Source organism: Schistocerca gregaria, chromosome 2 (assembly GCF_023897955.1).
Source record: "Schistocerca gregaria isolate iqSchGreg1 chromosome 2, iqSchGreg1.2, whole genome shotgun sequence".
In the NCBI taxonomy this organism is placed as follows: Eukaryota; Metazoa; Arthropoda; class Insecta; order Orthoptera; family Acrididae; genus Schistocerca; species Schistocerca gregaria.
In genome coordinates, this window is record NC_064921.1 from 124,657,384 (window position 1) to 124,672,779 (window position 15,396).

The window sequence follows — 15,396 nt, forward strand, 5'->3', positions numbered from 1 at the left end:
AGTGTAGCGAAATTCCAGGCACTGTACGGAAATATCGTGGCTGAACTGTGAATCAACATGAAGGTGAATTCACTGTCGTGCCAGCGGGAATAGGAAACCGCTAACCACGCGCGTTTGTAGACAAGCAAGTGCGCGCCCTAGCCCTGGCTCGTCTCAAAATAGGTGACTAATTCCATCTGAGATTTTCTTATCTCGTTCTCTCATTGTACCTGCATCATCTTTCGCTGTTTGCATATTTCGTTTATGATGCGTTATTACAAAATAGGGAGGTTTACCAAATTAAAGTATGCAACGTGTTGAGCATCTTAGAAAAAGCTTTCACAAAAAAAATAAAAGGGCTAGTTGATTAGTTAGAGGTTTCTTCTTAGCAAGAATTCTTGGTTGTGATATACTTATTGCTAAATAGTACCTGCTATTAAACCTGCATAGGTATGTTTACATGAGCACATCACGTGTAAAATATGTCACACAATTTTAACTGCATGCGTGTGCTTTGCGTATGTGGACTTAATCTACCTTTAATTTACATTTTTTGTTGTTGCTCATGTTTTCAGGCCTCCCATGAACCATGGACCTTGCCGTTGGTAGGGAGGCTTGCGTGCCTCAGCGATACAGATGGCCGTACCGTAGGTGCAACCACAACGGAGGGGTATCTGTTGAGAGGCCAGACAAACGTGTGGTTCCTGAAGAGGGCAGCAGCCTTTTCAGTAGTTGCAGGGGCAACAGTCTGGATGATTGACTGATCTGGCCTTGCAACATTAACCAAAACGGCCTTGCTGTGCTGGTACTGCGAACGGCTGAAAGCAAGGGGAAACTACAGCCGTAATTTTTCCCGAGGCCATGCAGCTTTACTGTATGATTAAATGATGATGACGTCCTCTTGGGTAAAATATTCCGGAGGTAAAATAGTCCCCCATTCGGATCTCTGGGCGGGGACTATTCACGAGGACGTCGTTATCAGGAGAAAGAAAACTGGCGTTCTACGGATCGGAGCGTGGAATGTCAGATCCCTTAATCGGGCAGGTAGGTTAGAAAATTTAAAAAGGGAAATTGATAGGTTAAAGTTAGATATAGTGGGAATTAGTGAAGTTCGGTGGCAGGAGGAACAAGACTTTTGGTCAGGTGAATAGAGGGTTATAAATACAAAATCAAAAAAATGGCTCTGAGCACTATGGGACTTAACATCTGTGGTCATCAGTCCCCTAGAACGTAGAACTACTTAAACCTAACTAACCTAAGGACATCACACACATCCATGCCCGAGGCAGGATTCGAACCTGCGACCGTAGCAGTCACGCGGTTCCGGACTGAGCGCCTTAACCGCGAGACCACCGCGGCCGGCTAAATACAAAATCAAATAGGGGTAATGCAGGAGTAGGTTTAATAATGAATAAAAAAAAATAGGAGTGCGGGTAAGCTACTACAAACAGCATAGTGAACGCATTATTGTGGCCAAGATAGACACAAAACCCATGCCTACTACAGTAGTACAAGTTTATATGCCAACTAGCTCTGCAGATGATGAAGAAATTGATGAAATGTATGATGAGATAAAAGAAATTATTCAGTTAGTCAAGGGAGACGAAAATTTAATAGTCATGGGTGACTGGAATTCGTCAGTAGGAAAAGGGAGAGTAGGAAACGTAGTAGGTGATTATGGATTGGGGCTAAGAAATGAAAGAGGAAGCCGTCTGGTAGAATTTTGCACAGAGCATAACTTAATCATAGCTTGTAACGTCCCCTTAGAAAAATTATACACGACTGTGCTTAAACTGACACACAATATTTTTAGCGCAACGCAATCTGACTTCCAAAAATCCCTACGAAAGAATGGCCCTGACTAACATTAACCTATACGTTTCACAAATCACTTACCTTACAAAAATCTTCGTTACTCGAACTACTGCAATACAGCGAGCGCCACTACCGCCAGCTAACTAAAAGATTCAAACTACGGAAGTCACTAACTACTGATAGGCACAGTTAGCAAATGAAAGAATTTAATAGAGAACAAACAATGTATTTACCTTTATAGTCATAATATATATTTCAGTTCATGACACCAATTCTTACAAATTTCAAAATTCCGCCATCTCTCTCCCCACATCCACCACTGCTGGCGGCTCACCTCCTACTGCGCAATGCTACGCGCCGCTAACATCCAGCTGCCCAACACTACAATGGCGAGTATTACAACAATGCCAACCAGCCACAGACTGCACACAGCACAGCCAGTGATTTTCATAAAGAGCGCTACGTGGCGGCGGCGTTATCAATAAAAAAAAAAAAACCTAAACAGCCTACTTACTAGCTAACACTTGGTTCAAGAATCATAAAAGAAGGTTTATACATGGAAGAATCCTGGAGATATTAAAAGGTATCAGATAGATTATATAATGGTAAGACAGAGATTTAGGAATCAGGTTTTAAATTGTAGGACATTTCCAGGGGCAGAAGTGGACTCTGACCACAATCTATTGGTTATGACCTGTAGGTTAAAACTGAAGAAACTGCAAAAAGGTGAGAATTTAAGGACATGGGATCTGGATAAGCTGAAAGAACCAGAGGTTGTACAGAGTTTCAAGGAGAGAATAAGGGAACAATTGACAGGAATGGGGGAAAGAAACACAGTAGAAGAAGAATGGGTAGCCCTGAGGGATGAAGTAGTGAAGGCAGCAGAGGATAAAGTAGGTAAAAAGACAAGGGCTGCTAGAAATCCATGGGTAACAGAAGAAATATTGAATTTAATTGATGAAAGGAGAAAATATAAAAATGCAGTAAATGAAGCAGGCAAAAAGGAATACAAACGTCTCAAAAATGAGATCGACAGGAAGTGCAAAATGGCTAAGCAGAGATGGCTAGAGGACAAATGTAAAGATGTATAAGCTTATCTCACTAGGGGTAAGATAGATACTGCCTACCTTTGGAGAGAAGAGAACCACGTGTATGAATATCAAGAGCTCAGATGGCAACCCAGTTCTAAGCAAAGAAGGGAAAGCAGGAAGGTGGAAGGAGTATATAGAAGGTTTATACAAGGGCGATGTACTTGAGGACAATATTATGGAAATGGAAGAGGATGTAGATGAAGACGATATGGGAGATACGATACTGTGTGAAGAGTTTGACAGAGCACTGAAAGACCTGAATCGAAACAAGGCGCCCGGAGTAGACAACATTCCATTAGAACTACTGATGGCCTTGGGAGAGCCAGTCATGACAAAACTCTACCAGCTGGTAAGCAAGATGTATGAGACAGGCGAAATACCCTCAGACTTCAAGAAGAATATAATAATTCCAATCCCAAAGAAAGCAGGTGCTGACAGATGTGAAAATTACCGAGCTATCAGTTTAATAAGTCATAGCTGCAAAATACTAACGCGAATTCTTTACAGACGAATGGAAAAACTGGTAGATGCGGAGATCGGGGAGGATCAGTTTGGATTCCGTAGAAATGTTGGAACACGTGAGGCAATACTGACCTTACGACTTATCTTAGAAGAAAGATTAAGAAAAGGCAAACCTACGTTTCTAGCATTTGTAGACTTAGAGAAAGCTTTTGACAATGTTGACTGGGATACTCTCTTTAAAATTCTGAAAGTGGTAGGGGTAAAATACAGGGAGCGAAAGGCTATTTACCATTTGTACAGAAACCAGATGGCTGTTATTAGAGTTGAGGGGCATGAAAGGGATGCAGTGGTTGGGAAAGGAGTGAGACAGGGTTGTAGCCTCTCCCCGATATTATTCAATCTGTATATTGAGCAAGCAGTAAAGGAAACAAAAGAAAAATTTGGAGTAGGTATTAAAATTCATGGAGAAGAAGTAAAAACTTTGAGGTTCGAAGATGACATTGTAATTTTGTCAGAGACGGCAAAGGACTTGGAAGCGCAGTTGAACGGAACGGACAGTGTCTTGAAGGAGGATATAAGCTGAACATCAACAAAAGCAAAACGAGGATAATGGATGTAGTCAAATTAAATCGGGTGATGCTGAGGGAATTAGATTAGGAAATGAGACACTTAAAGTAGTAAAGGAGTTTTGCTCTTTAGGAAGTAAAATAACTGATGATGGTCGAAGTAGAGAGGATATAAAATGTAGACTGGCAATGGCCAGGAAAGCGTTTCTGAAGAAGAGAAATTTGTTAACATCGAATATAGATTTATGTATCAGGAAGTTGTTTCTGAAAGTATTTGTTTGGAATGTAGCTATGTATGGAAGTGAAACATGGACGATAACTAGTTCGGACAAGAAGAGAATAGAAGCTTTCAAAATGTGGTGCTACAGAAGAATGCTGAAGATAAGGTGGGTAGATCACGTAACTAATGAGGAGGTATTGAATAGGATTGGGGAGAAGAGAACTTTGTGGCACAACTAGACTAGAAGAAGGGATCGGTTAGTAGGACATGTTTTGAGGCATCAAGGGATCACAAATTTAGCATTGGAGGGCAGCGTGGAGGGTAGAAATCGTAGAGGGAGACCAAGAGATGAATACACTAAGCAGATTCAGAAGGATGTAGGCTGCAGTAGGTACTGGGAGCTGAAGAAGCTTGCACACGATAGAGTAGCATGGAGAGCTGCATCAAACCAGTCTCAGGACTGAAGACCACAACAACAACAACAACATGTTTTCAGGGTTTTGTTCTATGGTCTTCCTTCAGTGCGAAACAAGGGTGTGTACGCCACGTCCGTCCGTGTCCTGGTGGCAGAGGCAGTGCTTCACTGTGTAAGCTCCTCATCACCCTCAAACTGTTTTCCATAAGTCCCATCCTTTAATGGCCCAGACAGGCGCAAGTGTGAGGGGGCTAGGTCAGGTGTGATAGCGGTGGATGGTCTCACCGACCGCTGCAAATCCTGGCGCTCCGCCGAACCGCTTTCTGATGACACTCTCCGTGCCCAGCGACTAACAGTACTTCCGTCGACAGCAGATGCTCCATAGACTTTGCACAAGTGTTTGTGAATGTTCCCCACAGTTTCTTCCTCTGCAGTGAGAAATTTGACAACACGTTGCCTGTACCGTACATCACCTACAGACGCCATTTTGGAACTGTCCTGCAGCTACGCTATCTGTTGGACGTGAAGGAAATTTGGCGCACTCAATCAGGAGACTCCAAATAATACCTAAGTAACGTTTCGCATTCGTAGCATTGTTTTCGGCTGAGAAAAAAAAGTGGTGCATTACTTTCTGAGCTACCCTCGTAGTTATAGTTGCGTCAGCTGATGCTTTTTATAAGTCTATAAATAGTAGAGACAATAGCGCCTCGATCTCATTCAAAGCTCGTACTGTGATAACTTCAATCATTTTTGATCGCTATATTACGCAGACCAGAGCAGCCATCGTCAAATTCTTTTTAAAAAATCGAACGAAGAATTAGCAGGGGATCTTTGACTGCCAGCATTAATGAACATTGACTTTATAATAACCCGCATAACTTTTCATGTGATGTTAACTTACTTACAAGAGTGTAAAATTAAATTGGACAGGTCTTGCTTAAAGATTATTGTCTTTATTCATTGTTTAACCCATCAACGCGAAAGGGAGAAAGATACAACGAAATGTTCAGCTCTGCTAAGACCCCTGCCTTACGACAAAGTTTAAAAACATTAATTTGTGGCGTCTTCTCACAAAGAAAATAAACAATTACCACGCCATGACATCAGAAAGCATACAACACTGACGACGACTAACCATTACTAATTACTCAACTAATATCAAGATAACGAGAGTAGTCACAAAAGCCGTAGGGTACGACTTCATATCACGTCTGGTAGTGACGTGGGATCTCGGACGGTACAGCGGTAAGTGACAGACAGCATGCGTCCTTACATATTGCCTCTGTGACAGGATCGCGTTGTCATTTTTTCAGTAAGGCAATGCTTGACCACACATGGCACGTCTCTATGGATTGGTTGCTTGATGTTGAGGTATTCCCTTGATCAGCAAGATCCCCATAACTTTCCCAAAAGGAACATGTGTGGGATAATCTGGCACATCAATTCCGTCCCAGTGCCAGCGTGCTACCCGTGATACCAAGGAACTGTTACCGGTTTCACTGTGACGCAAAGAAATTCCTTTCAGTGAAACTATTGCCCAGGATTGAGTCCACGGACGCATGAGATGATCGTTTTGAGCGCGTTTCTCGTGACGTTTGGCCTTATATCCACTGCCCTTCGGCTGTCTGTTGGAAAGAATCGTTTGTAGCAACGAAAAGTACGCACAATAATCGTTATGTACGTTCTGTTACTGTCCTCGATAACAGGCTCCATGGAACTCATTTAATAGAGTGAAGTGTTTCGTCGGGCTAATGAACTCTTAATGTTTCGAAGTAGTGTTGCGGGTTCTATAGAACCCATTCAGGTTGATTTCACCCTCCCCTCTCTCTCTCTTCTCCTCTCTCTCTCTCTCTCTCTCTCTCTCTCTCTCTCTCTCTCTCTCTTTCTCACACACAGACACACACACACACACACACACACACACACACACACACACACACACACACACTCGCTCACTCCCTCCCTCCCTCCTTGAAGTATTTTCAATGAAGAAGAACCACAGAACGCTATGTTCTTAGTTGTTTGGAAATGTAACACCGTTTCACTAAAACGCAACAGCAACGTATCCCACGTACTTCTCAAGAAAAGAGTTACAGAAACAAGTAATGAGCAGGAACCCGTTTGCTGAATTCTAGTTAATGCTGCTTATTGTCTTAGTTTCTCTGTAAACTCCTTTGCTTGTCAATGTGTGTTTTAAGTTACAGCCACTGGCTCTCTTTGGTTCAGTCGTGTTTGCTGCGAAACGCTTCCGAACTATTAGCGAAGCAAAGTTTCTATATGAAATATAACTTTCGTATTAATATGGCTTAATACTATAGCTGAGCGCAAAGCAGCCAACTTTTGTAAATCTAGGGCGTCAGCAGCACGGTGTCGACAGCTGGATAGTAATTTCATGTAGTGGTGTTCACTTTTTACAATGATGGAATTGAAGGGATCGGAGGACGAAAGTAATTTTGAGTTTAAAGCTATATTGACTGTCAGTCAACGGTGGCTATTCCAGAAATATAAGAAAGTTTCTCAGAGACCGCTATCAGTCACAAAATTTTGTCGATTTACTTAATTCCGTTTAAAAACTCAAGGAACCATAGCAATGCAGGTATCCGAACACACCACACGAAGACAGCCACCTCATATAAACAAGGCGAGTTATGATTTTTTTTATGTGAACAGCAGGCTAACAAACGAAATGAATATTCCCTCACATTAAGTTCTCTTTCTCGGCACGATGACCAAAGCACATGGAGGACTGTACAGAACAATGAGTACTAGCACGTTTTTCTACGAACACCGATAATTTAAAAGCCTGTATGAACTTATGAAATCTCAATAAACCTCAACTTACACACTATACCACATTATTCCATCAATAAAATGAAAAATATTGAGAGTCAGAAAAATGTTTATTAGGCTGATTTACGTTGCATTAATGTGATGCAGACCATCTGGTTAATTACCACTGTTCTGTATTCGAAGAGTGTAATTGATCAGCACTGTAAGCAACAAATAAAAATATGTCTAAGAATTTCAAAAATGGTTCAATTGGCTCTGAGCCCTATGGGACTTAACATCTATGGTCATTAGTCCCCTAGAACTTAGAACTACTTAAACCTAACTAACCTAAGGACATCACAGTCTAAGAATTTTTCACAATGAAATGTCCTGTTAATTTTTTCCGGGCAAGTAATGGCCGCATCACAATCTGGTGTTAAGCAAGTAAACACAAACTCTCATTAAGTACTAATTCTGTGCGCAGAGACACGCCAAGATATTTACTTCTTTCTTTAATTGAGAATTTAATACAATCTCAGCAGTTTTTAAATTACGTAGTCCATGAGGTCCTTTACAAACTAATTCAGCTTTATTAGACGCGACACACAACGATATACAGAGGAAGGAAATACTTCAACGCGACGCTACAAGAGAGCGCGCAAGGCGCTTGTAGTTCCGAGAGGAGCCGCTAGATAGCGCGGGCGAAAGCGCAGCAGCTCGGGCACAAGAGCGAGATGTATCTTGAGCACTTGTGCGGAAACACTCACGGAAGTTTCCAAATAGCAGTCGGCGCTCAGCTGAAGTAAGCGACCTCAGTTTCATGCCACAGCTTCCCTCACACAATTATGATGTAAATACTCGTAGATTCTAGGAGGTTCCCATGCGTCAACACATCACTTCTCAGCTGAACAGGAACTACTACTACTACTACGGAAAGACCACAGAACCCAGAATACAATAGAAGACTGATACACAGCAATACGAATGCCATATAACGAAATCAATCTGCGTTGTTATGTTTGGAGACCACATTAATGGCTTATTTAAGAACATTATACTACTGGGCAGAATGCACACAGAGAGACGAAAAAGAAAGAAACCTACAATCACACTCTGCAAACAACTGTAAAGTACAGAGACACGATTCTGCTCATTGTAGGTTGTCTCCCTGTTCCAATATAGTGTGGAGCGCGGTAACAATGCTTGCTGAAATGCCTTTCTGCGCACTATATTTTACCTTGTCGGGACTATTATGTATTCCTAGCTTCTTCACTTTAAGACTGGTTCTTCAAACTTCGTAAGTAGGTTTTCGTGAGAGTTTTGGCGTCTGTATTCACGAGTCTACCAAGTCATGTTTGTCAACGTTTCGGTGACGCTCTTCCGCGAGTCAAACAAACCTGTGACTACTCGTGGTGTGTACTTTCAGTACTACCGGACACCGTAGTCATATTTGCTATGGGTTCCATCCACTTGAGCAATATTATAAGATGGAATGCACCACTGTTTTGCAAGCAAGTCTCTTTTGTAGAGTGAATTTTCCGAGTATCTTACCAATGCACTGAAATCGTCGTCTCCCGCTTTAACTTCGACTGTGCGTATGTGATCATTGCATTTAATATTGACAGAAATTATTACTCCTAGGTATTTATATGACTTCAATGTTTCCAATCGTGTCTCACTGACATTGTAATCATATTCTGCATTTTGTGAAGGGCATAATTTTACATTTTGTAATCAGAATTTAGAAATAGTGGGAATTAGTGAAGTTTGGTAGCAGGAGAGCAGGACTTCTGATTAGGCGAATACAGGTTTATAAATACAAAATCAAATAAGGGCAATGGAGGAGTAGGTTTAATAATGAGTGAAAAGATATGAACGTGGGTAAGCTACTATGAACAGCATGGTGAACGCATTATTGTAGCCAAGATAAACACGAAGCCCACATCCACCACAATAGTACAAGTCTATTTGCCAATTAGGCATGATGAGTAGATTGAGGAAATGTATGATGAGATAAAATAGTTAAGGGAGCAGAAAATTTAATAGTCATGGGGGGACGGGAATTCGATGACAGGAAAAGTAGTAGGTGAATAAGGACTGGGAGAAAGGAATGAAAGACGAAGCCACCTGGTAGAATTTTGCACAGAGCATAACTTAATCACAGCTAACACTTGGTTTAAGAATAATGAAAGAAGGCTGTATACGTGAAAGACACCTGGAGACACTGGAAGGCTTCAAATTGATTTTATAATGGTTAAACAGAAATTTAGGAACCAGATTTTAAATTTTAAGACATTTCCAGGAGCAGATGTGGACTCTGGCTACAGTTCATTGGTTCTGAACTGCAGATTAAAACCGAAGAAACTACAAAAAGGCAGGAATTTACGGAGATGGGACCTGGATAAACAGAAAGAATCAGAATGATTTTTACTCTGCGGCGGAGAATACGCTGGTATGAAACTTCCTGGCAGATTAAAACTGTGTGTGGGACCGACATTCGAACTCGGGACCTTTACCTTTCGCGGGCTAGTAGAAATCGCTGGTTAACACAAGAGATATTGAATTTAATTGATGAAAGGAGAAAATACAAAAATGCTATAAATGAAGCAGGCGAAAAGGAATACAAACGTCTAAAAAATGAGATCGACAGGCAATGGAATAGGAGTAGAGGAAGAGACAGCCGAAATACCCTCAGACTTCAAGAAGAATATAAGATCCCAATTCCAGATGCTGACAGGTGTGAAAACTATCAACTATCCGTTTAATAAGTCACGGCTGCAAAATACCAACAGGAATCGTTTCCAGAAGTATGGAAAAACTTACATAAGCCGACCTCGGGGAAAATCAGTTTGGATTCCGGAGACATGTAGACAACAATGGCACAACGACTTCTCATAGGAGATAGGTTAAGGAAAGGCAAACCTACGTTTATAGCATTTGTAGACTTAGAAAAAGCTTTTGATAATGTTAACTGGAATACTCTCTATCAAATTCTAAAGGTGACAGGGATAAAATACAGGGAGCGAAAGGCTATTTACAATTTGTAAAGAAACAAGATGGCTATTATAAGAGTCAGGGCACGAAAGGGAAGCAGTGGTTGAGAAGGGAGTGAGGCAGAGTTGTAGCCTATCTCCGATGTTATTCAATCTATATATTAAGCAAGCAGTAAAGGAAACAAAAGAAACAATTGGAGTAGGGATTAAAATCCAAGGAGAAGAAATAAAAACTTTGAGGTTTGCTGATGACGTTGTAATTCTGTCAGAGATAGCAAAGGACTTGGAAGAACAGTTGAACGGAGTGGACAGTATTTTGACAGGAGGATGTAAGATGAACATCGACAAAAGCAAAACGAGTATAACGGAATGCAGTCGAATTAAATCAAGTGATGCCGACGGAATTAGATTATGAAATGAGACACTTAAAGTAGTAGAAGAGTTTTGCTATTTTGGGAGCAAAATAACTGATAATGGTCGAAGTAGAGGGTATATAAAATGTAGACTGGCAACGGCAAGGAAACCGTTTCTGAAAAAGAGAAATTTCTTAGTATTGAGTGTCGATTTAAATATCAGAAAGTCCTTTCTGAATGTATTTGTATGGAGTGTAGCTATGTATGGAAGTGAAACATGGACAATGAATAGTTTAGACAAGAAGAGAATAGAAGTTTTCGAAATGTGGTGTTACAGAAGAATGCTGAAGGTTCCGTGGGTAGATCACTTAACTAACGAGGAGGTGCTGAATAGAATTGGAGAGAATAGAAATTTGTTCTCCAACCTGACTGAAACAATGGACCGGTTGGCACCAGACGTTCTCAAGCATAGAGGGATCACCAATTTAGTATTGGAGGGATACGATACAGATAGCCGTACCGTAGGTGCAACCACAACGGAGGGGTATCTGTTGAGAGGCCAGACAAACGTGTGGTTCCTGAAGAGGGGCAGCAGCCTTTTCAGTAGTTGCGGGGGCAACAGTCTGGATGATTGACTGATCTGGCCTTGCAACATTAACCAAAATGGCGTTGCTGTGCTGGTACTGCGAACGGCTGAAAGCAAGGGGAAACTACAGCCGTAATTTTTCCCGAGGACATGCAGCTTTACTGTATGATTAAATGATGATGGCATCCTCTTGGGTAAAATATTCCGGAGGTAAAATAGTCCCCCATTCGGATCTCCGGGCGGGGACTACTCAGGAGGATGTCGTTATCAGGAGAAAGAAAACTGGCGTTCTACGGATCGGAGCGTGGAATGTCAGATCCCTTAATCGGGCAGGTAGGTTAGAAAATTTAAAAAGGGAAATGGATAGGTTAAAGTTAGATATAGTGGGAATTAGTGAAGTTCGGTGGCAGGAGGAACAAGACTTCTGGTCAGGTGATTACAGGGTTATAAACACAAAATCAAATAGGGGTAATGCAGGAGTAGGTTTAATAATGAATAGGAAAATAGGAATGCGGGTAAGCTACTACAAACAGCATAATGAACGCATTATTGTGGCCAAGATAGATACGAAGCCCACACCTACTACAATAGTACAAGTTTATATGCCAACTAGCTCTGCAGATGACGAAGAAATTGAAGAAATGTACGATGAAATAAAAGAAATTATTCAGATAGTGAAGGGAGACGAAAATTTAATAGTAGTGGGTGACTGGAATTCGAGTGTAGGAAAAGGGAGAGAAGGAAACATAGTAGGTGAATATGGATTGGGGCTAAGAAATGAAAGAGGAAGTCGCCTAGTAGAATTTTGTACAGAGCACAACTTAGTCATAGGTAACACTTGGTTTAAGAATCATGAAAGAAGGTTGTATACGTGGAAGAACCCTGGAGATACTAAAAGGTATCAGATAGATTATATAATGGTAAGACAGAGATTTAGGAACCAGGTTTTAAGTTGTAAGACATTTCCAGGGGCAGATGTGGACTCTGACCACAATCTATTGGTTATGACCTGTAGATTAAAACTGAAGAAACTGCAAAAATGTGGGAAATTAAGGAGATGGGACCTGGATAAACTGAAAGAACCAGAGGTTGTACAGAGTTTCAGGGAGAGTATTAGGAAACAATTGACAGGAATAGGGGAAAGAAATACAGTAGAAGAAGAATGGGTAGCTCTGAGGGATGAAGTAATGAAGGCAGCAGAGGATAAAGTAGGTAAAAAGACGAGGGCTGCTAGAAATCCTTGGGTAACAGAAGAAATACTGAATTTAATTGATGAAAGGAGAAAATATAAAAATGCAGTAAATGAAGCACGCAAAAAGGAATACAAACGTCTCAAAAATGAGATCGACAGGAAGTGCAAAATGGCTAAACAGGGATGGCTAGAGGACAAATGTAAGGATGTAGAAGCTTATCTCACTAGGGGTAAGATAGATACTGCCTACAGGAAAATTAAAGAGACCTTTGGAGAGAAGAGAACCAAGTGTATGAATATCAAGAGCTCAGATGCCAGCCCAGTTCTAAGCAAAGAAGGGAAGGCAGAAAGGTGGAAGGAGTATATAGAAGGTTTATACAAGGGTGATGTACTTGAGGACAATATTATGGAAATGGAAGAGGATGTAGATGAAGACGAAATGGGTGATACGATACTGCGTGAAGAGTTTGACAGAGCACTGAAAGACCTGAGTCGAAACAAGGCCCCCGGAGTAGACAACATTCCATTAGAACTACTGACGGCTTTGGGAGAGCCAGTCATGACAAAACTGTACCAGCTGGTGAGCAAGATGTATGAGACAGGCGAAATACCCTCAGACTTCAAGAAGAATATAATAATTCCAATCCCAAAGAAAGCAGGTGCTGACAGATGTGAAAATTACCGAACTATCAGTTTAATAAGTCACAGCTGCAAAATACTAACGCGAATTCTTTACAGACGAATGGAAAAACTGGTAGATGCGGACCTCGGGGAGGATCAGTTTGGATTCCGTCGAAATGTTGGAACACGTGAGGCAATACTGACCTTACGACTTATCTTAGAAGAAAGATTAAGAAAAGGCAAACCTACGTTTCTAGCATTTGTAGACTTAGAGAAAGCTTTTGACAATGTTGACTGGAATACTCTTTTTCAAATTCTAAAGGTGGCAGGTGTAAAATACAGGGAGCGAAAGGCTATTTACAATTTGTACAGAAACCAGATGGCAGTCATAAGAGTCGAGGGGCATGAAAGGGAAGCAGTGGTTGGGAAAGGAGTGAGACAGGGTTGTAGCCTCTCCCCGACGTTATTCAATCTGTATATTGAGCAAGCAGTAAAGGAAACAAAAGAAAAATTTGGAGTAGGTATTAAAATTCATGGAGACGAAGTAAAAACTTTGAGGTTCGCCGATGACATTGTAATTCTGTCAGAGACGGCAAAGGACTTAGAAGAGCAGTTGAACGGAATGGACAGTGTCTTGAAAGGAGGATATAAGATGAACATCAACAAAAGCAAAACGAGGATAATGGAATGTAGTCAAATTAAATCGGGTGATGCTGAGGGAATTAGATTAGGAAATGAGACACTTAAAGTAGTAAAGGAGTTTTGCTATTTAGGAAGTAAAATAACTGATGATGGTCGAAGTAGAGAGGATATAAAATGTAGACTGGCAATGGCAAGGAAAGCGTTTCTGAAGAAGAGAAATTTGTTAACATCGAATATAGATTTAAGTGTCAGGAAGTCATTTCTGAAAATATTTGTTTGGAGTGTAGCCATGTATGGAAGTGAAACATGGACGATAACTAGTTTGGACAAGAAGAGAATAGAAGCTTTCGAAATGTGGTGCTACAGAAGAATACTGAAGATAAGGTGGATAGATCACGTAACTAATGAGGAGGTATTGAATAGGATTGGGGAGAAGAGAAGTTTGTGGCACAACTTGACTAGAAGAAGGGATCGGTTGGTAGGACATGTTTTGAGGCATCAAGGGATCACAAATTTAGCATTGGAGGGCAGTGTGGAGGGTAAAAATCGTAGAGGGAGACCGAGAGATAAGTACACTAAGCAGATTCAGAAGGATGTAGGTTGCAGTAGGTACTGGGAGATGAAGAAGCTTGCACAGGATAGAGTAGCATGGAGAGCTGCATCAAACCAGTCTCAGGACTGAAGACCACAACAACAACAACGTGGAGAGTAAAATTCGTAGAGGTAGACCAAGAGATGAATACAGCAAGCAGATTCAGAGGGACGTAGGTTGCAGTAGTTACTCGGAGACATAGATTGTGGAGAGCGTCATGAAGTCTTTGGACCGAAGACCACAAAAACAACAGCAACCAAAAATTTAAATCCCTGACGACTGGAAAACCGTGGTCTAGTCATATGAGTCCCGATTTCAGTTGGTAAGAGTCGATGGTAGGGCCGCAGTGTTGCGCAGATCTCATGAAGCCATGCACCCAAGTCGTCAACAAGACTTCTTAAGTAACAGAACCCAGTACGTTGTCCTCGATGGTGAGTGTTCATCGGGTGTGAGGTTATCATCTGGTTTGCCCCAGGGAAGTGTTGTAGGTCCGTTGTTGTTTTCTATCTACATAAATGATCTTTTGGATAGGGTGGATAGTAATGTGCGGCTGTTTGCTGATGATGCTGTGGTGTAAGGGAAGGTATCGTCGTTGAGTGACTGTAGGAGGATACAAGATGACTTGGACAGGATTTGTGATTGGTGTAAAGAATGGCAGCTGACTCTAAATATAGATAAATGTAAATTAATGCAGATTAATAGGAATAAGAATCCCGTAATGTTTGAATACTCCATTAGTAGTGTAGCGCTTCACACAGTCACGTCGATTAAATATTTGGGCGTAACATTGCAAAGTGATATGAAGTGGGACAAGCATGTAATTCGTCTTCGGTTCATTGGTAGAATTTTGGGAAGATGTGGTTCGCCTGTAAAGGAGACCCCTTATAAAACACTGATACGACCTATTCTTGAGTACTGCTCGAACGTTTGGGATCCCTATAAGGTCGGATTCTGTGGCCCAACTGGACCGCTCAATGACTGGAAACAGTTATGTTCGTTTCGAGTGAATGATTCGCTCACCCAGATCGCCCGACGTGAATTCAATCGAACACTTACGGAACGTAATCGAGACGTCAGTTTGTGCACAGCATCCTGCACCG

General features: G+C 41.4%; 1 protein-coding gene across 3 annotated transcripts in view; it reads right to left on the reverse strand.

The window, feature by feature from the left end:
• LOC126336494 (phosphoinositide 3-kinase adapter protein 1) overlaps nt 1–15,396 on the reverse strand; it is a 391,158-nt gene that overhangs the window by 160,630 nt on the left and 215,132 nt on the right. The window lies entirely within an intron of this gene.